Raw genomic sequence first — 24,888 nt, forward strand, 5'->3', positions numbered from 1 at the left:
AGGCTGTGTTGTTTCCAGGTGAAGCCACAGGACTGTCTTGGGGTGTTCCAGCGTCTCTAAGACATTTTCCAGTTTCCTACCACTTCGGAATAGCACAACTGAAAACAAAAATAGTCCAGGGAAAGTCTGAGTCTACTGTTATTTTGTAGAAAACAGCGGGAACTGACTTCAACTAGGATATGTTTTCCTACCCGAAAGGTTTGTAGGAGGACTCTTCTCGTATATATTTGTGAAGGTCTGTATAGCCAACAGACAAATAAATGAGCAGGAAGAGAAAGTAGCATGGGAAAAACAGATGTCACTGCAGAAGCAGTTGCGACGAGCACCTGAGAAAGTTAGATGACAGCTCCTGAGAGTGCTGGCTGAAAGAAGGAATTATGGACAGTGAAAGAGATTCCAGCTCTTAGAGCCCAGAGTACCCAGGGTTACTAGGTTCTTTGCCAGTAAACTAAAGTACCTCACAAAAGGTCTGACTCTGTCAATGCTGCATTCTCTGAATGAGAATCCTCTGCAATAGCCTGCATTTTGTTAGTTGCTCAAGTGAAATGGGGGGCAGGAGAAGAAATACTGCTTGGAAGGTTCCTATAAAACTACCCAAAATGACAGGACACATGCATCTCAGAAATATCCTAGGTATAAAGTATAACTACTGAGTACTGAACAGCTGCTCAATGTCCAAGGTGATGTTTCACTTTAATCCTGAATGGTTACCACTACAGCCTAAAGAGGAGGCAACCAAGCTGAAAATTTAGATATCCAAACAGTGTCCAGTGTTCATTTACAAACAAATCTTGCATAAGTATGCATTTTTGAAGAGGTTAGAGTTTGGGTTTTTTTTGTTCTTCACTCAAAAAGTTTAGAAGTGTCAGTATATATGGCATGAGAAATAATTTTCACAGGCAATTTCTGTAGTGGAAACTAAAGGAAAGCATGGGATGGTTAACGTGGAAAGTGAGGATTACTCCGAGGACAATCGATAGGGCTTTGCAAACCCAGTGGTTCCCAAATTTTGGCATAAAATATTGCTGTGTTCTTGTCACTGAGCATAGCCCAACAGGCATAGTCAGTGTAAAGACACGGAGACGAATTTTAAAGGTAAAGGTGCCCATCATTCATATTGGTTTCTGCAAGCACAAACCAACAGTTCAGGGTTGAGATCCTCCCTCTGAAATTATGTGGAAATGTTTGCACAAGAAAACTAAGAGAGAAGAAACAGACAGGGAACAAAAGAGGGGCAAATATACACAAATGTACACCACCAACAAATGTACACAACCACTTTCATATTAGAATAAGTGAAATTTTTAAATAATTTAGAAAAATGAATGTCCAAATTCTGTTACAGAAACTGTGCAGCTCTTAATGTACCTCTGGAAATGTCAGTGCAGAATGAGGGCTGAAAATAATTTATAATAATGAGCTGAGGTGCTTTGGTCAGTTAAAACTTTTTCAGCAATAATCATACTCTCTATGTCTTCTGCTTGTGAATTTATAAGAAGAATTCACCATTGACTTCTGAGAGGTGTAATTTGATCATGATAGACTTGATGCTTTCATCATTCAGGGATGTCCGTATACTTTTCATTGGAGTAAAGAAAAGAATTACATTGGTGGTTTTAATAGATGAAAGCTTAGAATGGGATAGGAAGTTTTGAATAATTTTAGATTTAACGACATAGACAGGTGCTACCTTGAATGTCTGAAAAACCACATGTAGAGATATGCATAAAGATGAACTGTGGCCTTGTAAAGATACTCATATTGTACATGAAGATTGTCAGCAAGATTGTTACGGTCAAAGGTTAATTAAATTATATTTATGCTATTTCTTTCCTTTAAAAAAATAGAAGTATAGGCCATATTTTGTAAAAGCCTATCAACTCACATAGAAACCACTACAATGACCATGAACTTCTAAAGGGGTGAAAAATGTTTTCTGAAGTCCAAAACCTTAAGTTGTTCAAAGTTCATTTGTTTGAGTGATGATGCCTGCAGCAACAGATCTAACACAGAGGGAACCTCCCAAGGAAACCTGAGTATATTCAAAAGCTTCCGAACGATTCCAGTAAAAATCCTTGTACAGAAAGTTCCAGCTCACTTCTTGTTTACTTGGATTAGCTGCTGTAGAAGAGTCACATAGGATTTCCCTAACAAATCACATGTTCTCATATTGCAGCATCCTTGAGCCAAATGCATAGAAAACCTTGGGTAACCTCTTCTTTGTCAATATACACAGGGAAAAATAATCTGTTTTCAACATTTTTGGCCCCTGCATTACATAGATAATAGCCAAATAATGAGCTATTTCAGCATATTTCCTCCTGTACTCTAAACAGCATCTGTATCTTTTTCTGTCAGTCTTATCCTTAACACACAGTACTTTCCAAGCAAGAAGGTCATACATGTAGTGACATTACGTGAACGGAGGTTTACAATTTTGAATATTAGTTTGCAGGAAATTACTCTGTTCCAGATGCTGTGAGCTATTTTCTGATGCCTACTGAGATAAACAGACCTGAGGCTAGAAAAGGCTTTGAACAAATTTTTGGAAAGCCTGGCTTCCAATATCTGTTTCTTTGTTAGGTACTTCAAAGTCACACATTGCCTTGCCCTTGTGCATTTGGCTTTCATAACTGATTCTCTGATCTTCAAGTGCAGGGAACTGCCTTACGTCAGTGTTCTCATTGCAAAAGATGCCTAGAGAGAGCAAATACAAAATACGAATGACACCGATTCATCCAGATTCCTACTAAACCAGGGGAAGATTATGAGAATGACATTTTAAGCGTGTCAAGTTGGGTACCTGTAAAGAGAAAGGGAGATCTGAATTCTAACCCTTGCTCCAAGGACTGAATCCAGGTACTCTTTCACATAAATGGCCCTGTAAGCAGGACCAGAACCTGGGTTTCCATTAGTCCATGAAAGTGCCTCAATTACTGCATTAAGGATTCAGGCTCCTGCAGTCTTCTTCCTGCTGGATGAGACTTGAAGCCTTTCTACAGAGTGACTTGGCTTTCACAGACGGGTGAAAAAGACATATATTGCCTCTGTCACATATACTGCTTAAGGAAATACTTGCCTCGAGTATGCAGATTTCTTGAGCCAAATGCATAGGACACTTTAAGTAACTATTTTTCAGCCTATGCAGAAGAGAGATACAATTATACTTTTAACTACCTGTGGCAATGAAAACATAATATGTATTCTGAATATTCTCAATAAAAAGTGCTGAAACATAAGCTGCAGTTCACTCTGTCATGGTGTGTTGTTGAAAAAAATTTATACAGGCTTTCCGCTTATGAAGTAATATTTGTGAAAGAGGCATGAAGTGTTCTCAGTAGGTAAGAAAAGTTGCACAAAGAGAAATTTTAGTGATTTCTTGAAGATAACAGTCTAGATAGCAAGTCTGTGGCCACACTAGAGCTCAACATTATCTGGCAAAAACTAGGATCCTAATTTTTGTGAAATTAATAAAATTGTATCTCCTCCATCATACTGTATCTTGAAATCCATCCAGAAGAGATGCTCTGAACTATAAAAGCAACTGTACTGAAAAGTATTCCTTCTCTTCAAATAATAATTTGCAGGCCAGGTCCATGGTTCAGATACCCCTTTCCAGGGTGACATGTGTGTAAGCTTTTCAGAAGTATATACTCTTCCCACATTTGTTATGATTACAGCTCTGAAGAGTTATTGTCTTCAGTAATTTTTTTCATTTTTGCAAAGCATGAACTTTGCAAAAATACAGCATTTTGTTTAAAGGATGTATTTAGTTCCCCTAAACCAATAGAAATTAAAGGTTTTAGAAGCCATATCACTCTCACTGTATAGGCTGTGCACAAACTTTGTGGTTACTTTTGCCTCTCCAGTGACTCACCCTAAGTTGTTTTTGTATTCTTAAAATATAGATTTAGCTTCAAATTCAGTTCAGCTTGTATGGTCACATTTGCTGCACTCTGTCTTCAAATCTGGAGGGTATTTGTAAAATAATTTATCTTCTCTCTGTGCTACTGAATCTTCCCAGAAGGCATTAGTGTATCTTTTATTTCTGTTATCAGTTGTAGATAGAGCTTAGAAGAAAACTGCTAGTTAAAAATTATTTTGTTATAAAATCACTCACAGAAGGAAAATACCCTTCTCTCAATTTCCAAGTCCAAAGGTGGTGCTCCCTTCATGGTTCCATGAAATCACACAGAATAAGAGTTTGGGAATTGCTGGTGGTTAGCTGTGTTAGAGTGGACAACAACAACTTTCATGTACCTGCTTTAGATACGTTGGGAAGCATCCTCAAGCATGAGCATCCAGGACTTAGACACACTCTTCAAGGAAAAAAACCAAACCTATATGTCCTGATTTCGGGAATGTGGCGTTGTTGTATTAGGAAAGCCACAATGTAACTGCTTCTGTAATAGTTCAAATTGCTGCAGAGGTATCGTTTGGCTCCAGGGATAATGCTTTAAATGCAAGAACCAGGAGCATTATTATTCACTACTGTGTATTTCAGGGCAGCAGTAGGTGCATTTTCAAATACTTAGGAAAAAAGATGAAGTCTCCAGAAAACAAGAGGGAAAGATTTTTCTTTCATAATGGCAATTAAATCTGTCTTGAAATCCACAGCCTGCTTGATAAATCTGGGCATATTATCTCCTTGTGCAGCTCCTGCAGCATATTACAAATGAGCAGTAAGCTAAATTTCAGTTTTTGTTGTTACTTTCAATATTGTGTGTGGCCAGTCCTACAGTACAGTGTGCATCATAAGCACCCATAACTCAACTTCACTGTCACTTCAGAGGCATTGGCATCAGTGGCAGCAGGACATTCTCCACATCTTTTTGTACTTGGGGAATATGTTCAAACTTTTGTTTAAGCTGAAGTAAAACCTCTTACAATATGAGGGTCATCTTTTGTTTATTTTGAGATCTAGATGAGTAAACTCAGGAACGTTGTAAATTGTGATAATGGCTTAAAGTTTGGTTTGCTCGTCATTTGGCAGACCATAATCACGATGTCTTTGTCTGTTATATGACTGTCTCTTACTGTGTGTGGCTATGCCTGCAAAGCACAAGTCTCTGCTGATGGTCCATTTCATTCCTATTTACTTACTTCGTTCATGGTTTCAGAGATCATAAGGACCCATCGCTCCTCAGTTGGCCCCAAACTCCTTCTGTTAGAGCATGGCAGGGTTTTTTGCCTCATTACACACATTAAGAATATAGTTTCAACTTATTGTTTCCAATTCATTTTGATTGACCAGCCTCAAGCAGCAGTGGAAGGGCTTTCCCCACATGCTTCTTGGGCTATCTTGTGTCACTATAAGCACATATTTAGCCCTCAGAAGCTATGGGGATTAAATAGCTAGTCATGTTCTTTATTGACCCCCCAGCATTCCTAATTAAATCTTACCCACACATCCTTCAGCAGCATTTTATTTCTGAAGTTATTTAGTTTCTTTCTCTTTTTAGTAAGTGACCAAGTGTCACTTCTGCGTAAAACAAAATACATGAAAATGGTCTAGTATGTCCTAAACTCTGTTTTTCTGATTTTAAAATAAAGGAACACACATTTGCCTCCTCAGATTGGCCTTAATATCAGTGTTCTCACTGATATTCTGATTGTCAATGCTCTGAGTTACTTCAATGATTAAAGTTTTGATATTTACAGTTAACAGCTGCTAGAGAAGCTGGGTCTAAAATCCTCTTGTCAGATTAAAGCCCATAGTTGGTTTTATCTTCATCTGAAGTCCCATTTTTCTTTCTACTTCCTTCAAGTCTCCAATTATCCAGTGTATCATATTTTCTTTCTTCTGTAGGCACCAAAATTATTAGTCACATCAGAAGGACTGGTGAAGATCATCTAATTTCAGTCTCTCCAGCAAATTTTATAAGTGTGCTGTGACTCCCAGGACACATTAAGAGGACATGGAGTCAATCTTTCTGTCTACTCCCACTCTTATTTTCCAGCAACTACGTTGCTATTCAGCTGTTATCTCTTCTGTGTAAGGGCTGGGTATACAAAATGTCACAAACGGGAATTTATAAACTGTAATGAGCAGGAAGTTTTGTGATATTTATTACTGTCTACTTAAATGCTTCTTTAAAAATGCTGGAGAAATGCTATTTTCAGTCCAACATGGTCAGTTTGCACAGTCTTTAAGCTATCTTATCCCACCATCCCACAAAGTCCTTTCCATCATCTCTCTGGTTTCAATAAGTCAGTTCTAAAATTCCCAACACTTTGTTCTTTATTCTTTCTAAGAGTTCAAAATGCCTCTTAAATCTCTTATAAATTTCTCTTCTACAAACAGCTCAGCTATCTGTAACATTAGCTCATTAAAGATCTCCCTCCCTCCATCCATAACTGCATTCTTGCATTCTGTCCTTTATCACACTTACAGCTGGTCTTCTTGTCTGCCTGTGTTGTAGCTCTCATAAAATCCTCCCACATATATGCATTTTCCTCTTGCTCCATTTGGTCCACCAAATTCTGCAGATGATGCAGAGTCCTACAATATTTTAGGTCTTTTTTTGACCTTATCACATGCAGCATGACACCACCTTGGAAGCTGTATTCTCCCTGTTGCACGTCTGTCTCGAGTTACATTTCCATGATTTGTTCAATTATCCCTTGTTCCTTCTGCTTGGAATTCTCCTAAATTATGTTATTTGTTTCAGTCTGCCATGATGTCTCCTGAAGCCTACTTATTCTAGCCTATTTTTCATACGTGTCCAGAATGTTGTGTTATATCTGTAACTTGCCTATTGAATTTTCTTATCACTTTTGTGCTATCACTCTACGATCAGCTCTTATGCTTCCAGTCTTTGGTTTACATCTTGAGACAAAACTCAGAATCTCATTAGTAGGAGCCACTTCTATAGACAAATGGATATGCTTGAGAACATTTTTATTAAGAAACTTTCTGTGTCATCCAGCTGTATCCTTACCTTCGACAAAACCAATTAATTTCATGTTGCCTTGTTAATTGTTACATGGTAAACATTAAGATGCCTCTCACTGTCTTCCACATCTTCCTTTTCTGCTTCAGTATTGTAGCCATCCACCACTACTTTGCTGCTACACTTTGCAGGATTCTTGAAAACTACTATCACAATCAGCACAGAGTTAATCTTTTATGTTGTTAAGTATTTCTTTGCTGGGAGTACATTTATTTATTCCTAATGTACTGGAGGTTCTACTAGCTTGAGATTCAGACAGTTTGCTCCTGTTTGCCTTCAAACCTTATAAAAGTTGAGAATATCATTTCGGTGGGTTGATAATATATCAGTGGAGATACAGGGAGATATAATATCCTCTTCCTTGACCTTCTTGCAGCACCCTTGCTGCTACGATAAGCCCTTATAGACCAACTGGGTATGATACCTCTCCATGGCCATGGCACCACTCACTATAAAGTTTATTTCCGCGACACTTTTGATTTCCTTGTATGAGTAAACCAGCACAGATTTCATAAACTTTATTAGCAAGGTTATCATGTGCATGTCATTCTATATTTGCTGCACTATAGTTTGGAGTATTCCTGGCCTGGGTAACAGTATTCCTTGTATGTCTAGTAAAGATTACTATTCAGCAAAGAGTATTTCTTGTAGCAAACGTTACATCTAAGCTTCAAAGGCACCTAAAGAACAAAGGCCCAAACTCACACAGAATGTGAATACCTACATCCCTGCACTCTTTTGAAAATCACAGCCCAAATACGGCACTGAATGCAGCTGTCAGAGACTTTGAGACATCTCACAGAAGATATACATCTATGCTCTTTTCTGTCAGCACTTATTATGTCAGAACAAGAAAGAAATTATCTTTTAAAGAAGATGTTATTCCAAGATTTCTTTTTCTTAATATAATCAATTGAAATGGTTTAGGCAAGAGACAGCATGCTGTCATCAATGTCGCGTCTAGAAGTCTGTGGGAATTCCTGTAAAGCAAAAAAACCCCTATGTGTCCTTTTAAGTAATAACAGCATGAATGCCCTTTCTCTGGATATATCTATATATCTACGTGTGATTGTGCGTATCTGCAGGATGGTATTGCCGCTGCAGGTCCAGTTTAACTATTAAAAGGAAACTGTGACTTAGAATTTCTCCTCAGAATGTTTTTATCTCAAATTCCATTGTTTGTAATACTAGGGCATAGCCTCCAGGCCTTACTTTCCTGCTGTTGAGATGCCAGGATCACAGCTACAATGAAGTAGGAAGTAAAACACTGTGAAGAAAAAGAAGGCTGCCTGTAAAGGACTGATTCAGCAAATTATATAAGCAAGTTTTAATTCAAGTGGATAATTAGTTTCTTTGTTGAACACAGGTGGATTTGAGAATAGAATTAAAATATAGCTCTATTCTGAAATGCTCTGTTGAGTCATCATCTCAAAACCAATAATGATTCTGTGGGGTACAGAAGACTTTACAAAGTTCCCCTACAGAGCTCTCAGCAGCCTGAACCAAGTTATACCCCAAAGTTGCACATAGAGAGTATCTCTATGTGTTTGTCTCCCAGGCTTGAATTGGAGAGGATATTCAAGTGTTTCCTTGTCTCTTTCCCCAGTCTGCCCAACTGTGCAGGATTTTGCAAGACTCCTACAGGTAAAAGTGAACAGACATGAAATAAACGGGCTGGCATTAGCAAGAGGGCAGCAGAAGGAAGAGCAGCTGTCTGAAAAAGCCTCTACCTCACATGCCAACATCCTGAAGTACCCAGGGAATACGCTCTGATGACACTCTGCACTTCAAAAGCTCTCGGATTTTAAAGGGGAGAAATGAGTGAAACTGAAGAAAATTCTGAAATGGGTAAGTACTTGGAACACTTTGTATGCCATTTTAATAGGTGCATTTCTAATGGATTCTTATTGTAATTTATTACACATTAATACAACCACAGGATATACTTGATTGCAAATCTGTTACCTCTAGCTTAAGAATAATTTCCATAGGGCCAGAGATGAGTAGAGAAAAAGAGACCTTGTAAAGTGCAAGACACTAGCATGGAAATCAAGTCTGGGCTCAGTTTTACATACATCGAAAGCTGTTAATCTCTGAGAACGTCACTGATGAAGAATACTACAAGACTCATAATTGAGAATGTGTAACTTCTTCACTTAGACAGAAATAACAGGCTTTGGTTGAACATCCAACATCTTTTGCCTACGACAGACCTAAGAACTGGAGGCCCAGAAGCCAACACACAGACCCAGGAGTACTGGATCTGCTTAGAGCTGACCAAGGGGGAAACAATAAAAGGATGTGTACTTACCAAGTGGGTCACAGTCTCCCTTCTGCCCACACTGGTACCAGCTAGTGTGACATGTTTCCCATCACATGATGGGGGAGTCTGTGTATGCGTTCCTCCTGTTTCTGCTCATCAGCTTCTCAGCTGGATCCATTTGTAGCCAGATCAGCTGTTCTCGAGGAAAAATGGCCTCCATTAATAACTTAATAGCCTGTTAATTAAAGCACCCAGCCTGTGACCTGACATCTCCTCTGGTTCAAATTTGAGAGCAGATCTTTCTTATGTCAAATAGGGCAAAATTCTTCCATTTCTCCTGTAGATGTTATCCCTCTTCATGTAAATTATTGAAATAGTCTTTGGGCTATAAAAATAGAACTGTTTCTTTCTCTTGATGTTTAAGATGCTATTCTGGAGCACTGGGATTCCTGTCCATGCTCCAAGCAGTACTTCAGCATTTCATGAGAAGCAGAAAAACTTGAACAGCCTAAAATATCTACCAGCCTAAATTACTTGCTTTAGAGTGCAGTAACTAGAGTGCTCAAATGGGAGATGGCAGGATTTGATTTAAATTCTTTCTTCTTTAAATAATTTGGAGTAAGGTTTTAAAACAAATTCTTCCACTTACAGGGACCCGCTCTTGCTGTCTGACTTCTGAATGAAGCCAAATGCAGAGGCCTTACAGTAGAAACTTCAGAAATGTTAAATGCAGGAAATCAAACACAAAGGTTTTAAGCAGCTAGTCAACTACATGGCAACTGACTCTGCTGTGGAGATTCTTACTGGTAACTTTGTACTGAAATGTGGGCCCTAATACACAGGCACTTAATGGTCCTCACAAATTCAGTTACTGTGACTTTGGAGGCTGTGCTGAGAACTTTTTTCTTCTCCCACAGTGAGATTCTGCATTGTCAGAATTGGATGATCTTTCCTATTTAGACTGAAAATTTTCCTGGTGAGGATTGTGTGTTCAGTGGATCCTGATCAAAGCCTCAAGATGCTTCTGCATGCAAAATAATGATAAGGAATAAACAATACTCATTGCCTTGCATGGCAGCTCTGAGCAGGGGATCTTGAGATACTGCTTAATAACAAAACTGCAGCTTGTATAACTAGGCTGAAATTATTTTCTCATGACCAATATGCCTAAAACGTATGTAGTGTTAGAACTTTAAGTAGTCTTATAACACACTTTTTGGTCCAAAAGTTTGAAGGTAAGATTTTTGAGTGGAATTATTCTTATTAAATGCCCCAAAATCTTATCTACTTTTTCTGGGCTGAATCAAAATGGAGCAGTACTTTCTCCTATAATTCTTTCCCTGTTTAGTGTAGATGAAGAATTACAGTATAACTAGCTATATTATAGATTTTAGAATTGTATGAAAGGAGTCATTAGGGAATTTGTGAGCCTTCTTTACCTCCAAAATCTGTTGTGCTAAACAGGGTACACTGAAATATCTTCTTTACTTTTGAAAATCGTCATTCCAGAATAAGATTATCTGATTAAAACAATCTCAGGTATCATAGAATATCATAGAATTATAGAATGTCCTGAGTTGGAAGGGACTCACAAGGATCGAGTCCAACTATTGTCCCTGCATAGGACAACTCCAAACACTTTCATACATACTTCGAATATCTACATTTATTAGTTTGGTCATACGCAGGCAAGCATAATGGTAAACCTGTGCCTTCTACATTCTAAATCCTCTGTCTAAACCCAAACACAATGGTGAGTGAAACTTGTTTTCTCTCAAGTATGCAAAACACTTTTCAAGAACAATAAATACCATCTGCAAAACAGACGCATCACACAAGAAAAGTATGTTATAAATCCTAAAATAACAAACAATGTTACTTTTCAGATTTTCTATATTTAAAACATCGTATTTTGTCTATTTCTATTCATGTATTCTTCAACACGAAAACAACTCAGAACTACTTAATCCTGTTCCCTGTGTAAAACAGGCAACGACTTCTGCAGCTGCATGTTTACCCAGCTCGTAGGTGCTCAAGACTGGAGAAAAAAAAAGAATGTTGCTATTGCAGAAGATGCTCACCTACCTCCAGTACTTCTGTATTGGAACTGTCAAACAATATCAAAGACTTCAGTGGAAGAGCAGATAATTTATTGCCTGACCAAATGAAAGTTTCTTCAGAAAGGTTCTCTCTGTTGTCTCTACTGATTTTATATTCTTGAGATAAATACAACCCATTATTAATGAATAAAAAAGTGCAGTTTTGGCGAATGGGCCAGAAAACCCAAGCAGATAGTTTAAGGGTAAGCTTTTAGTGTTTAAAGGCACAAGAGCGATTATAAATATGAAGGGGAGTCAACAAGTACTACTAGCTTCAATTAGAAATGTAGATAAAACACTGACACCTCAAAATGTTAAATTTCCTGGTTTGCCAGTCTTGGGTAACAAAGGTTATCACAGATGTGCTGCTAACAGAGGTGACAGTGTTTTGTTTCATTATGGCAGGCAACGACTATGAGGTTGATGCTAAAAGCATTGACTTAAAGAAAAGGCAGGTAAGTCTGTCTCCTGTTAGCTGTTATCTAAGACATCTTGCTCCTCACATGCAGAGAAGCAGAGCTGCTGAACAGTGCAGGGACACAAGTATTATATTCAAACCTTTCCTGAAGGATATTTTGGTTTGTCTCAGCCTGGAAATACTGTCTGATGTAACTGCAGGGGAAGCGTGGGATTTATTCACTGTTTTTTGTTGTTTGTTTTTTTTTTCATTGTTTATATTTATTCACTGTCTAGGTCATATAAATAATCATGAAGTCTTCATTTTCTTTAGCATGTTTCACAAGCACTAAATACGAAGTGTATTTATGCAAATCCACATAAAATCAGATATGCTATTGTTGAATACAGTGAGCACTTAAGAAAGTAAATAGGTAGATGTGGTTGTGCTTCTCACCTTTCTTTACTCTGTGTATGGTCCTAAATCTTGTATTCACCTCAACAACCCTTAGATGCTTTTAGTAACCTCATCAAGAGCTGCTGGTCAGCAAAAATATACTTGTGATTAGTAAAGCTTTAGAAATATCCAGGGTTAAGTGAATCTACCTTATTAAGCATCTTAGCATCCAGTTACCAAAAATATATTTTTTTGAGTCTTCTTTACTTTGTTGCCCAAAAAGAAACCTTGTGAGGGATTTCACTTTTTAAAGGCCTAAAAGATAATGTAAACCAAAAATGTCATTTGAGAAGCTTTAATTGCTTCAGAATAGTGCAGTCATGTGAACTGAACATGAAAGAGGTACAGCTAATATTCATACGCGGTTTGGCTCAAAGAAAATATTTATTGAAAGGGATAGGGCAGAGAGGTGAATTTGATTAGGCTGGAATTATAGCTAGTAAACAGGATAAATATTCACCCTGAAAGTCCGTGTGTTCTAGAGAAGGTCTCTGAAAATAACTAAGGGAAAAGAGAAATAGGAGGAAAAGGGAGCTCTGCCAGTCATGACAAGATTGTTTTGCAGAAGGAGCAAACAGGATTAGCTATAATGAGATTATCAGCTAATTCTGTGAGGCAACACCCACATAAATCAACAGACAAAGGAGAGGGATCTGGACTCTGGAGTCGTTAATAGCAGCAATGTACTACTAATAAGAACAAGGCTTTTTGCCCCCATAATGTGGAATACTGTTCTAGTTGTAGGACTATAATTAAAACTATAATTAAATATGGTGTCTGATAGCAAGAGTTTTTCTGCCCAGCGTAGGAAGGACATTGGACTCAAAGCTCTGAGTTTGTAAGGGAAATTTCTTTTAAAAGTAGCCAGAATTATCTGTTTACCAAGTTTTATTTTCTCAGTGTGTTCATGTAAGACAGCAGGACAATGTTCCTATGTTGTCCCTTTCCTACAAATCACTGTTCACTTTCTGCTTCTTTCTGTGGAAGTATACTATTAAAGATATACATGCAGTAAGCCACCAAAACCAAGGTAAATGTGGTTTCTATCTGTTACCACAGAAACAGCTCCGTATTAGAAGACCGTAACTCATCATGGTAGAATCTCCTCTTTATTAGTGAGAGTCTACCTGTATCAGAGTCAAGCATGTGATAACCTCTGCAAGAATAAATTATCCCACCATCATTCCTGCTACTAATGTCTTATTTAATCTCTGGCTTTCCTCTTCCTGTGTTGTCACTGGCAGACTCAGAGTTCATCATACTTCCTGAGCTATTTAAAGAACTTCTTGAGCTGCTACATTATTTTAAGGCTGCCTCCATGTGCTTTAAAATACCAACAGGAAGCATTTACCCTACACAAACCCTGGTAAATTTACAGTTCTCAGTTCATACAGAGAGACCATATTTGCCATGTTGTGTATATAAAAAATATCAAGTTTGAAAACAGAGGACTCTGGACCACATAACATTTTCATTTTCTGCTTAGTCTTCAAACAGACTTTCTGTATTAGGGAGCCCTACCACAACTGTTTGTGTAAGTCTTTGGATACAACTTGGGATGTGGCATGTGTATCATGCAGAAAAGATCCTGTTGTTGCAAGGGATGTAGATCATAGAATCATTTCAGTTGGAAGAGACCCTCAGCATCATTGAGTCCAAACATAACCTAACTCTAGCACTAAACCATGTCCCTAAGAACGTCATCTAAAAGCCTTTTTGAACACTCTCACATTTATTCTGCTTCTGCTCAGTCAGAAGACTGCTGCTCTCTCATACAAGGGCCCCAAAAATGATTTAGCCCTAGGTCATTTTCACATGACCTCTTTTCTCCTGTTGAATCTAAACAAATAGAATCTCAACATATTTGAAAGTTTTTTGAAAACTTTTTCCCATCAAATAGGCAGAATTATGGCTTATTTATCTGATGAATTTGCAAGGGAAAGGCTATGGAAAGGATCTAGGGTACTTTGCAGAAGCCAGCAGGACTCCTTAGTGGTACATGCCCTGGATCACAGCCTGCTTCTTTTGAGAAAGAGGAGCAACCCACTTGCACAGGATTTCTTTCAAGTGTAGTGTACTAGGAGGATATAGGACAGGTGTTTACCCAACACACTTTGTTATAACATCGCACATATGAAAGAAATTGTTATTCTACTTAACTGTTATTCATCATTGCTATTAAATTTGTTTTCTCCTTTGCTTTCTTAACCTTCTGGGTCTACAACATTAAAATAAAAAGTAAACAAATGATCCGTGGAACCCAAACCAGGTTGCTGGCAGCCGGGTCCCAGAGTTGGAAAGAAGCCAAAGCAAGCTGGCTCATGGTTGTGCAAACAAATAACCAAACATTGGTAACAGTGAAACAATTTTTCTCAGCTATTCCTCTTGTCTAGGAGGTATGAGGCTCGACTTGGTCCACAGATCCCATCTCCTGCAAGAGCTGGTGCTACCGTGTGTTATAACAAGAATTTGCAAGGACAGTGGCATCCAAGTATAAGCTGGAAGTTATCTCTTCCCCACTAACACAGAATAATAGAATCACAGAATCGTAGAATGTCCTGAATTGGAAGGGACACACAAGGATCATGGAGTCCAACTCCTGTTCCTGCACAGGACAACCCCACAGTTCACACCATGTGTCTGAGGGCCTTGTCCAGTCTCTTCTTGAACACTGTCAGGCTTGGGGCCGTGACACCTCCCTGGGGAGCCTGTTCCCGTGCTCCACCACCCTCTGGGGGAAGAACCTTCTCCTGATGTCCAACCTAAACCTCCCCTGGCACATCTTCCTGCCATTCCCTCGGGTTCTGTCACTGGTCACTAAAGAGAAGAGTTCGGCTCCTGCCCCTCCTCCTCCTCTCATGAGGAAGCTGCAGCCACCATGAGGTCTCCCTTCAGTCTCCTCTTCTCCAGGCTGAACAAACCAAATGACTTTAGCCGCTCCTCATATGGCTTCCTCTACAAACACTTCACCAACAGCACGGCCCTCTTCTGGACACTCTCCAGTAGCTTTATATCTTTTTATCCTGTGGCACCCAGACCTGCACCCAGTGCTCCAGGTGAGGCCGCACCAGTGCAGAGCAGAGCGGGACAATCCCCTCCCTGCCCGCCTGGCCATGCTGTGCTGGATGCACCCAGGACACGGTTGCCCCTCTTGGCTGCCAGGACACACTGTTGGCTCATGTTCAACTTGCTGTCAACCAGAACCCCCAGATCCCTCTCCACAGAGCTGCTTTCCAGCATCTTGTCCCCCAGTCTGTATGTACAGCCAGGGTTACCATGCCCCAGCTGTCAGCCTCTCACATGTGCAAGGGCAGCTTCCTTCCCTTGAGCTTTGACAATGACAAATCCATAGATGCTCTCCAGGCCCACATACACAGAATCTCAGAATGGTTGAGCTTGGAAAGGACCTCTGGCAGCTACCTGGTCCAACCTTCTGCTCAAGCAGGTCACCAGATGCCCAGAACCATGTCCAGATGGCTATTAAAGTCTCCAAGGTTGGAGACTTCACCACCTCTCTTGGGAACCTGTTCCTGTGCTCAGTCACCAGCACAGTAAAACACTTCATTGTTTCCTCACATTCAGATGGAAACTCCTGTGTTTCAGTTTGTGTGCATTGCCTCTGGTCCTGTCACTGGGCAACTCTGGAAAGAGCCTGGCTCCATCTTCTTTACAGCCTCCCTTCAGAATTTTATAGACATCAATGAGATCAGTCCCTGAGCCTTCTCTTCTCCAGGCTGAACAGCCCCAACTCTCTCAGCCTTTCCTCATAGAAGAGATGCTCAAATCCCTTAATCACCTTCATGGCCCTTCTCTGAACTCTCTCCAGTAGCTCCATGTAGGTTCTACTACCTATTGGACAAGGCTTCTTTTTATTTTCAACAATAGCAAAGATTACCCTACGTGGTCAGTGAAATACTATTTCCCATCGCAAACATGCTGGATGAGAAAGAGTTTCTAGAAGTCCCTCTTAATTCAACTGAATGGTGGAAAAGAGGGCGAAAGTGCCTTCCAATCCCTGATGGAGTGGCCAGCGCTTTAGATCCCCTTTAAGAAATAAACAAACCAACACCACCACCCAAACAACCCCACTGAAAAAAACCCTCACAAAATTACCTCTGAGAATATTTATGCTATGAAAAGTCTGTTTTGCAGAAATTTCACATACTTCCTCATTCTAAATGTTCCTTACAAAATCTCTAAGAATAACAGAGAATACATAGTGAGTGTTTCCAAGTAGGATACCTTAGCCTTTTGGCTGAAACTGGTTATAGGATTTATCAAAAGGGAAAAACATGTTCCTAGGCCAACACATTAAGTCCCGCCAATATACCATGTTTCACAAGTCAGTCTGGTAGATGTGACAGAATCTCCATTTGTTCTTTGCAACATTATCCAGGGCAGCATTATCTTTATTTTTTGCATTGCATCATCAAAACTAGAGGCACAAAAGCAGGATCCTGCAAGTTTGATCTACACATTCCCAGTGCTACACTTTCCAGTTTTCTGTAGCACCTCCACCGGTTTTGATCTGGTTAGCTGGATATCATGGGCTTTTTTTCAGAGGACAGAGTACTTGCATGTCATGTTATTTCTGTTTAGGATGAATCCATTCCTGCCTCCTAGCAAGCACTTGCCATAACAACTCCATCCAAGACAGCCAGTAAACATCCTCTGTGTAAGTACCTAATGCAAGTGGAGTTAAAATACTGCTTGTAAGTACTGTTCTCTCTAGCTAGTACAGCCTGAAAATCTACACCACGTACCCCTCTGTCAGCACTCTCAGGAAAGAGGTCTTGAGATTATCAGCAAACACAGCAACATGCTGCTGACTGATATATCAGTGCTTGAGTAACTAGGGAAAAATATGCTGTTCCCTTGAATTACCAAATGCAGAGCTGAATCTGGACTTGCTGTGGATCCTACAAATGCCGTGGCTACTAAGACGCTGACAGAAATAGCATCTACATTCGTCCATTTAACCAGAGCATCTACATTTGGTGCTCACTTATTCTAGAAACCTTCTATAGTCGGTGTAGAGAGGGATCTATCGAGAGCAGTTTAAATCCAAATTTGAATTGTTCTCTGGGGGTTCCCCCTTCTCTCCACTAACTTCACAGTGAGTTAAGACAGCTAAACTTGTGACTTGGGCATCTCAGCATCTAAAGCTAGATAGTGTGAATCTGGGTATCCTCAGGAAATCCCTCTGTTTCACCTGTGTCCCTATCTCTGTGTATAAATAAGCAGAAGCTGTGTAACCAGGCTCATGTCATCTGACATTTTCTCTGCATTATTTCAACCCAAGCTGTCCTAAGAATCTCAGAGATGCATCTTATGTTATGCAAAACTGTGGTCAGTGTAGATGCTACTGAAATGTAGAACATTTACCTTACATAGATTGTTTAGCTCCTTGTGGGGGATGCCCTCTAACGTTCTAGCCAGTTGTGTATGCAGCAGATGGGTATCTACTCTGCTTATTTTACTGATGAAGTAAATTCATTCAGCTTGTAACAGCTGTATGCCAAACCAGTCCTTCACATGTTCTTTCCTAACAAAAATTTTAGCAGAAATATTTGCTTAACAGATTCCTGTCCCTTGCCCCATGTCATGGCACAGAGCTCTCTTTATTGCACTAACCCTACTGTCTCTGCAATCACATTATAATGTAGATCAATAAACAAATGTAATTTGAGAAAACCCCTCCAAAAACTGAAGATCTCTTAGACTGAAGACTGCATTTGAAAAAGCACTACCCACTGTGATAAATACTGGGATTGTTGTGTGGAGAAACCTGTTACAATTCCCAGCTGGATTCAGATCAGGTTTACTCATTGGCTTTTGGCAAGTGAGCACTCAGGTCTCACAAAAAGCATTGTAAGCAACACATAATATGGTAAACTGTATGTGGAATACTCTGGAGAGCTCAGACAGGAAAGATGGAATTAATCTCACTTCATGTTATGACTCTGCAACATGGATCTCTGCTGCCAAAATGTTGCCCTGTGCTCCTTCACAGAAAATGGAGAGAAACAACCTTTAAAAAATGTGATTAATTTTGGATGATAAGATGAATTATGCTCTGCTAAGTGCCTGTTTCTTACCATTGGCTCTAAGGAAGTGTTGAGTGACTAGCTCAGCTGTGGATGCCTGTATTGTAGACAGCTATTAATTCCTTCCTGCTTTTCCTTGTGGAGACATATTCACACTGTTGCTTTTATGTGTATGTATATACACAATGATGGGCATATGTACATATCTACACACACACACTGAGTTTAATTCCAAGATAATATGCATGTCTGTATGTGTTAGTCCCTATGTATATGCCTATTCCCCTCTGATCTTCCTGCCAAAGAAGGTTTGTCTTTTATAAAGTAAACATGATATGTGCTGGAAATCATGTGGGCTCTTCAAAGCTGAGAAGAAAGGCAACAAATCTGGCTTTCTCTTGCCCAAGTCCTCCAGCATCCTGCCAGCTAGCAAGTAGCAGAAAATTCAACTGCTAGCACCTGGCCTCTCCTTGCATGTAATAGTTGGGACTGGCTAAGCGCAAAATCAAGGCAGCTCCAAGTGTTTGAATTAGCACAAAAAGCAGCCAGTTCTTTCATGTCCATGCTCCATAGGCAGTTTAAGCACACCTCCTTCTAAGCCCCATTAAATGATGAAAGAATGTACAAACTCCAAAATTCCAATGTTCTCCTTTTAACTAAGAGAAAATTTTAAGTTAAAGAAGTTAGCTAATAACCATATAATGAGTCAGAGGTTGTTCTCCGTGGCCACTGTGTTTGCTGTGTATTCTCCTTGCACAAACATTCATATCTCCTCTGCTGTACACACTACAGTGAACTAAGTATCCTTTCCTATGCCTTGTGAATTAATCCACTTGTTGCAGTGACATATATCTAAAGAGGTGAAGGTGCTAGGACTTAGGAACCCTTTATACCTAGAGGCATACCTTCAATCTGCCTTGCTCAGCCTGAACTTCACTGTTGCCCCTCTCTCAACTTGCAGACACTAAATGTGTTAGACCTGCAAGAGTCAATGACAAGCAAAAAATTCCAATACTGTTTCAAAACCAGGAACTAAGCATATTCACATGTTGTCCACCATATGGAGATTTCTGGGCCTGTCTAGCTGCATTCTACACAGATTCAGAAATACAGAGGATTAAATAAAATTCCGGCCTCCTTCTGGCTGCTTTTCTGTCTCTTTGGACTAAAACCAAACTCTGCAGCACACAACATATTGCTTGACAGAGTGCTTTCCTGCCAGAGCAATTTGCAAACTCAAATATGCATCACAACACCCTTGCACGGTGGAAAGGAAATTAGAAAGCTGGCAACGAACCATCACTTGTTGGAGCAATCTCCTGTAGGTCAAAACTTACCTTTAGGCCTAGGGATTTTAAATAACAGGCTGTGGGAACACGGAGGCAGAGGACAGGACCTCCATACCCCTACCAGTGTGAAGGGGAATGGACCCTACTCAGTGTTTACACAATATTGGGTATCCCTCAGATTTTATTGTTTCATCCGTCAGTATAGCCAAGTGCTTTTGAGAAACCATTCCAAAAATGCCAGACTCTTACCGTATTTAAAGCAGCAGCATGGTGACTAACAAGATCTCAAAAACATCTACATCCCATGCTCCCACCTGAAATCCCACAGATACCAAACTGACTCTTCAGATACTTAAATACTTTTTGAAACATGGCCTTAAATAAGACACATCAAATAAAAATCTCAGAGGCTGTGATCCTCCATCCCCTCCTCAAACATCCTGCCTCCCAAACCTTTTCTATCCCCTTTGAATTGTCTCCTATTATGTCCCTGCAATGTCTGCAGACACTGTGGCACCAATTTGGGCAATCTCTAGTGGTAGTCTTTTCTGCCAGTTCACTGTTTGTAATTTCTGTTTCTTCCTGTTTTTGAAGTGGCTTATCTGGCACAATGTTATTACAATGTTATTACTTGCTGGCCCAATGAAAGTATGATTAAAGCAAAGAATATAAACAGGCTTTGGGAAAAGATGTAATTTAAATCCTTGCTGATTAGTTTCATTCCTTTGTAAACTACCACTGAGTTTAGAATGAGAAGTGGGCCTAAGTCAACTTTAACATAAATTCACAACAGTTCCTGTCTTTACAACAAAACACTCACTTCTTTAACCCTAAACTTCCCAGAAATTGGTACATTCAGGCTCCAGGGAGAACAGTGAAGTAAAACTCCATCTCTGTATCAAGGAAGAGACCGGCTTTACCTCCTGAAAGGACCTTGGCTGATGATGCTTCTCAAAGTTACAGAGCATATCAGAGGGGCAGCCAGGAATTGCCTGCTGGTGAAGACAAAGCGTAAAAAACCTGTTCTCCTCCTACTACGTAACCCAAAATTCATCTCTCTCCTTTAACAAGAGAGTTTGAAGCAGAAGGGAAAACTTAGAGCTCACTGAATACAGTCCTCCAGAAGCTACTGAGTTTATTCATCAGGAATTATTCTCAGCTGCCCTTCCTGGGAGGAGCAGGAGGGAAGAACCTATAAGCTTTCTGTAATTGATTTGTGATGGGTCAGATTCACAGAGCATAAAAGAAAGAGCCTTCTATTAGGCTGAAATAACCCAGTCACTAGTGCAAGGAAAAGCAAACAAAAAGCTTCCCTTAGCTCAAACACTGTGGTATTCTCAGCCTGTGAACATTGTCTGACTTGATATTATGCACATATAGCCAAGCTCTGGCCTTTCCTGCATTTGCCCTTTCAGTAGCCACATCCTGGCTAGCCTGCAATGTACAAACCCAGCAAGGCCACCCAGAATGGCAGATGCAAGAGGGAGAACAGCAGCTGTGGGCAACATGGAGAAGGACACAATACAAACAGCACAAAGTGCTGAACAAAAGATGCAGGCATGGAGAGAGCTGGAATCCTCCAGGTCAAGGGAATTCTCTCCCCACCAGCTTGGCTGGGAGCCACGTTCCTACATTCCTGGCCCTGCCATGGAACAAGGCAGTGTTGTAGAGGCAAAGGCTGAATGCTTTGTTGTGAGTAATGTATGTCAGGACAGCTTGAACAGAAAGCCAAAGTTTTACAGTTCCTGTGCTGGCCATATCTTGGGACCTGAGCTTAAAAACACTTAACAGATAATTACGAGATGAAGTTATTCTGTAGTCTCTTTTGATGCAACCCACTGAATTTTAAACAGTTCCTCTTAGACTGAACTGAATTTGCTTGAATTAAACTTCAGCCTTCCTTCTTGAAATGTTTCTGACTTGATTTAGAAATGCCAAGACACTGAAGCACCAAGAATACTTTTCTGCTGAGACTGCTAAAGAGATTTTACCTTGCAAACCAAACTCTGAGAATCACAATTGCTTCACACAAAATATGACAAGAGACTCACACTTCCATTAGCAGTTTATCTGCCATTAAAGTCTGTTTCTTTCATGTGCTGAAACAGCAGAGCAGATAAGAAACAGGAACAGACATAGTGTTCTGGTATTTACTATATTTTAACCAACCATGTCTTAGGTCAATTACTCACCACCTGTTTTCCAAGGGATGAGAGATATGGGAATTTGACATTGGGGAATGATGTTCTCATGCATTGATGTGGTGGCTCAGATACACAGGCAGGGGAAAAAAAATGGAATCGGGATGCATTACTTCACTATCTTCCCTGAAAAAGTCCTTTTCCTCTTCCTTTATAAGCCACATATGTCCTAGAGAATAGAGAGCTTGCTGCTACGTCTGCCAGCATCCTACGTCCTAGAGAATAGAGAGCTTGCTGCTACGTCTGCCAGCATCCTACCACACGGGTCCTTCTCTGGCTAGGTATGTGTAGGAGGAAGAGGAGATATATCAGAGTGTTGAGATTAAACTTTCTTATTAACAGAGATCGTTGAACCCAGGATATTTTATAATTTGAACTTTCGTTGCACTTTTTCTTTTGATATAGTGTCCATAGTTACTACAGTCCAGGGGACAATTAGACTGTGTTTATACTAGTAAACTACATAGTGCCAGGAAACTTGTGTGCACATTGAAAATCAACTGCCTTCAGTGTTCAACTGTCAAAACAGTTGAATGTTGGGGTATGGCTTTGGCCAAGGCGAAGTAGGGCTCTCTCAAACAATGCCCAGGCATGCTTCCAGGAATTAGTCCCAACTGGCAGTCTGGATACATCCAACCTGTTTCGGAGGGCAAAATAGCTTAACAGCATAGACACAGTTAAATTCAGTGCGAAAGAATGCTTTTTGTTTCCTAGTATGGGAATTTCCTAGTATACGTTTAGCTTGAGAAGCCTAGCCTTGCCACGCTGAAGACAAGTGACAGAAATGGCATATTAAAAAGTGTGGCTTTCAGCTGCATTTTTTTTTCGCCAATTCTTTCTGTCCTTCTCTCTCCCTGCAAAGTCTGTCTACGTGCTTCTGCAGTGGTCTCAAATATGCTAAAATCTGTGTCTTATAAAGAGAGAGAGAACTGTTGATCATGGCAATTCTGAAAGATCATGAGTAACAAACAATAAGAATCAGAATGGATGTTTCTGGGTGTGTGAGCAGTACAAATGCAGTTTCTCTTTAGATACACATCCATCAGAGGCTCGTTTACCATTAGCTGAGCCAGTCAATTGGAAATGTCCATAATAATTTGTTTTTGTTTTTCTCATGAAGTGAGACAAGACAACTTCAAACTTATGTTTTTCAACTGGATTCCCTTCAGTTTTTCAGTATGAGGTGACTGGATCACAACTTTTGAAGAAAGTTTTTTTTCTAAAACAAGATCTGAACCAAAGGCCATTCAGAATCCTTTTCTTCATGGAAACAGTTCTCTTTCTGTTAAATTTGATAACAGCTTGTTTTTACAAAATAAGACATCAATGCCAAATTGGAGCTGGCAACGTAATTTAAAGAAGTGTCATTCTGGATATAAACAGGAAATGTTTAGAGTGCTGATCCAGTGATTAATGAGTGTTTCTACATCTATATAGCAGCCAATTTTCCCTTTCCTTGGAGATTACTCCATTACATAAGCTACAGAAGGGCCAGAACTTTGGTCCCACATATTGAAGTATACAAAAAATAGCATTTCTGTGCAAATGCTGGCATGGTCTCTCCCTTTGAAATCAATTACAGGCATTCTCAATCCAGCGGGAGTGTGAAGCAAGCCAGTGTCTGAAAGCTTTTTGTGCTCACACCTCTTTTTTAAGGCCAAAGCAGTTCATCTGTAAGACTTCTCCAGCCTTCCCTCAGTTCATTCATAGATACCACTCCTTAATAGTCTGACTACAGCTTAGTGAGAAACCCCTCACTTTCTTCTCTCTTAGTCACCCTAATATTTTTATTGGCTGGGGGGAAAAAAGTGAATTTGACTGAGTAGGTCTGAGCCGTATAGTATGGATCTAGCCAGACACCCACAGTAATTTTTTTAGCCTGCCCATAACCTAAATATACATTAAAAGGGAGCCTAACAACAAAGCCCTCTAATTGCCTGATCTAATTGTCTGACCAAAAAGTACCAATTTAGGATAACAATAGTACAGGGCAGAACTTGTAAGCTGGTACATGCTGTCCACAGATCAGCAAACCAGTGAAAACAGAAAAATAAAGGAGTGTGTATTTATGTAGTCTTCTCTATTCTTTTTTCAAGGACACAGAAACCTCAGGCACCCAAGGGAGCCCAAGACCTTCAGGATAGCTGCTTAACTTGGCACTTCAAGTTGCAAGCCAAGCGTATCAGTGTTTGTTTGGTGGAATTTCTGAGAAGCTGAAACTGCACTGACCAGAGCCTCTCTAGGCAAACTGAAAGAAAAATCAGGTGGAAAAAGAAAAACATACTAGTGCTTTTCTAGTGAACTCATAGACAAGTTTAGACTTACCCTTGAGAGCCAGCCAGGTGTTTCAGAGCTTCTGCAAGGTGTCAAGAGATCTCTGCTTTGCTGGAAGCAGCAGGAGTGAGGAGGACTCCACAGGAGACAGGATCACCATTCAGCATTTGGCTTCCTTTCTCTGCTCTTTTTGGAGATGTTTTTCTTCAATTTTATCAAGCACAAGACTGCCTTCTTCCTGCTTTTGCCATATGCTTGGCATCTGAGCTCTCCAGTAGCCCTTTGTTGTACAAGGGGGAGAAATCTGTGTATAAACATTCACCTACACCATAAAGAGCATCTGAGGTAATAACTTGGCAGAAAAACTCTCTTATGTAAGAGGAGTTGCCCCAACCTAAAATGTCTCTACCACATAGTTTTCAGGAATTAAGGGTGTTTAAAGTTAATAACTCACTGTGTAATAGTTAACTTGCAAAAACAGGATTGCTCATTTCTGAAACAGGTTGTCTTAAGGAAAAAAAATTTAAAAAAAAGAAAAGAGATGTGGTATACTTAACTTTCTTTACTAAGGTTTAGTAGACATGGAAAAGCTATATGTAATATATAGCTTTATTCTGTAGAAATACGTGCATCATTTATACATTGTGTATTTTTTGTGTATATGTACATAGCAACTAAATACTCTCTTGAAGGACGTGATCTCAGTTTTGCTGAAGTTCATGAAACTGCTACTGACCTAAATGACTTTGGATAATTACTAGACCCAAATACTTAAATTTAGAAGTCTCCAGTAATGCCATAATAATAGGGACTTAATTAAGGCTTCAGGCTTAAGTAAGACATAAATGAGGCACAAGCACTGTGGAAGTCTGGCACATTCCTTGAGGCATGTTGTCTCAAACCACTACT

General features: G+C 39.8%; 1 protein-coding gene across 3 annotated transcripts in view; it reads right to left on the minus strand.

Moving 5' to 3' along the window:
- LOC136002611 (leukemia inhibitory factor receptor-like) overlaps positions 1-24,888 on the minus strand; it is a 105,052-nt gene that overhangs the window by 67,464 nt on the left and 12,700 nt on the right. For 2 of the 3 annotated variants that reach the window (XM_065657847.1, XM_065657844.1), the window contains exon 1: positions 9,265-9,385. The exons of the other annotated variant lie outside the window; for it this stretch is intronic. The gene's annotated coding sequence lies outside the window, so the exon portion shown is untranslated. Of the gene's footprint in view, positions 1-9,264; positions 9,386-24,888 lie in introns of those variants that run through there. 3 annotated transcript variants of the gene reach the window in all.

This window comes from Caloenas nicobarica, chromosome Z (assembly GCF_036013445.1).
Source record: "Caloenas nicobarica isolate bCalNic1 chromosome Z, bCalNic1.hap1, whole genome shotgun sequence".
NCBI classification, from domain to species: domain Eukaryota; kingdom Metazoa; phylum Chordata; class Aves; order Columbiformes; family Columbidae; genus Caloenas; species Caloenas nicobarica.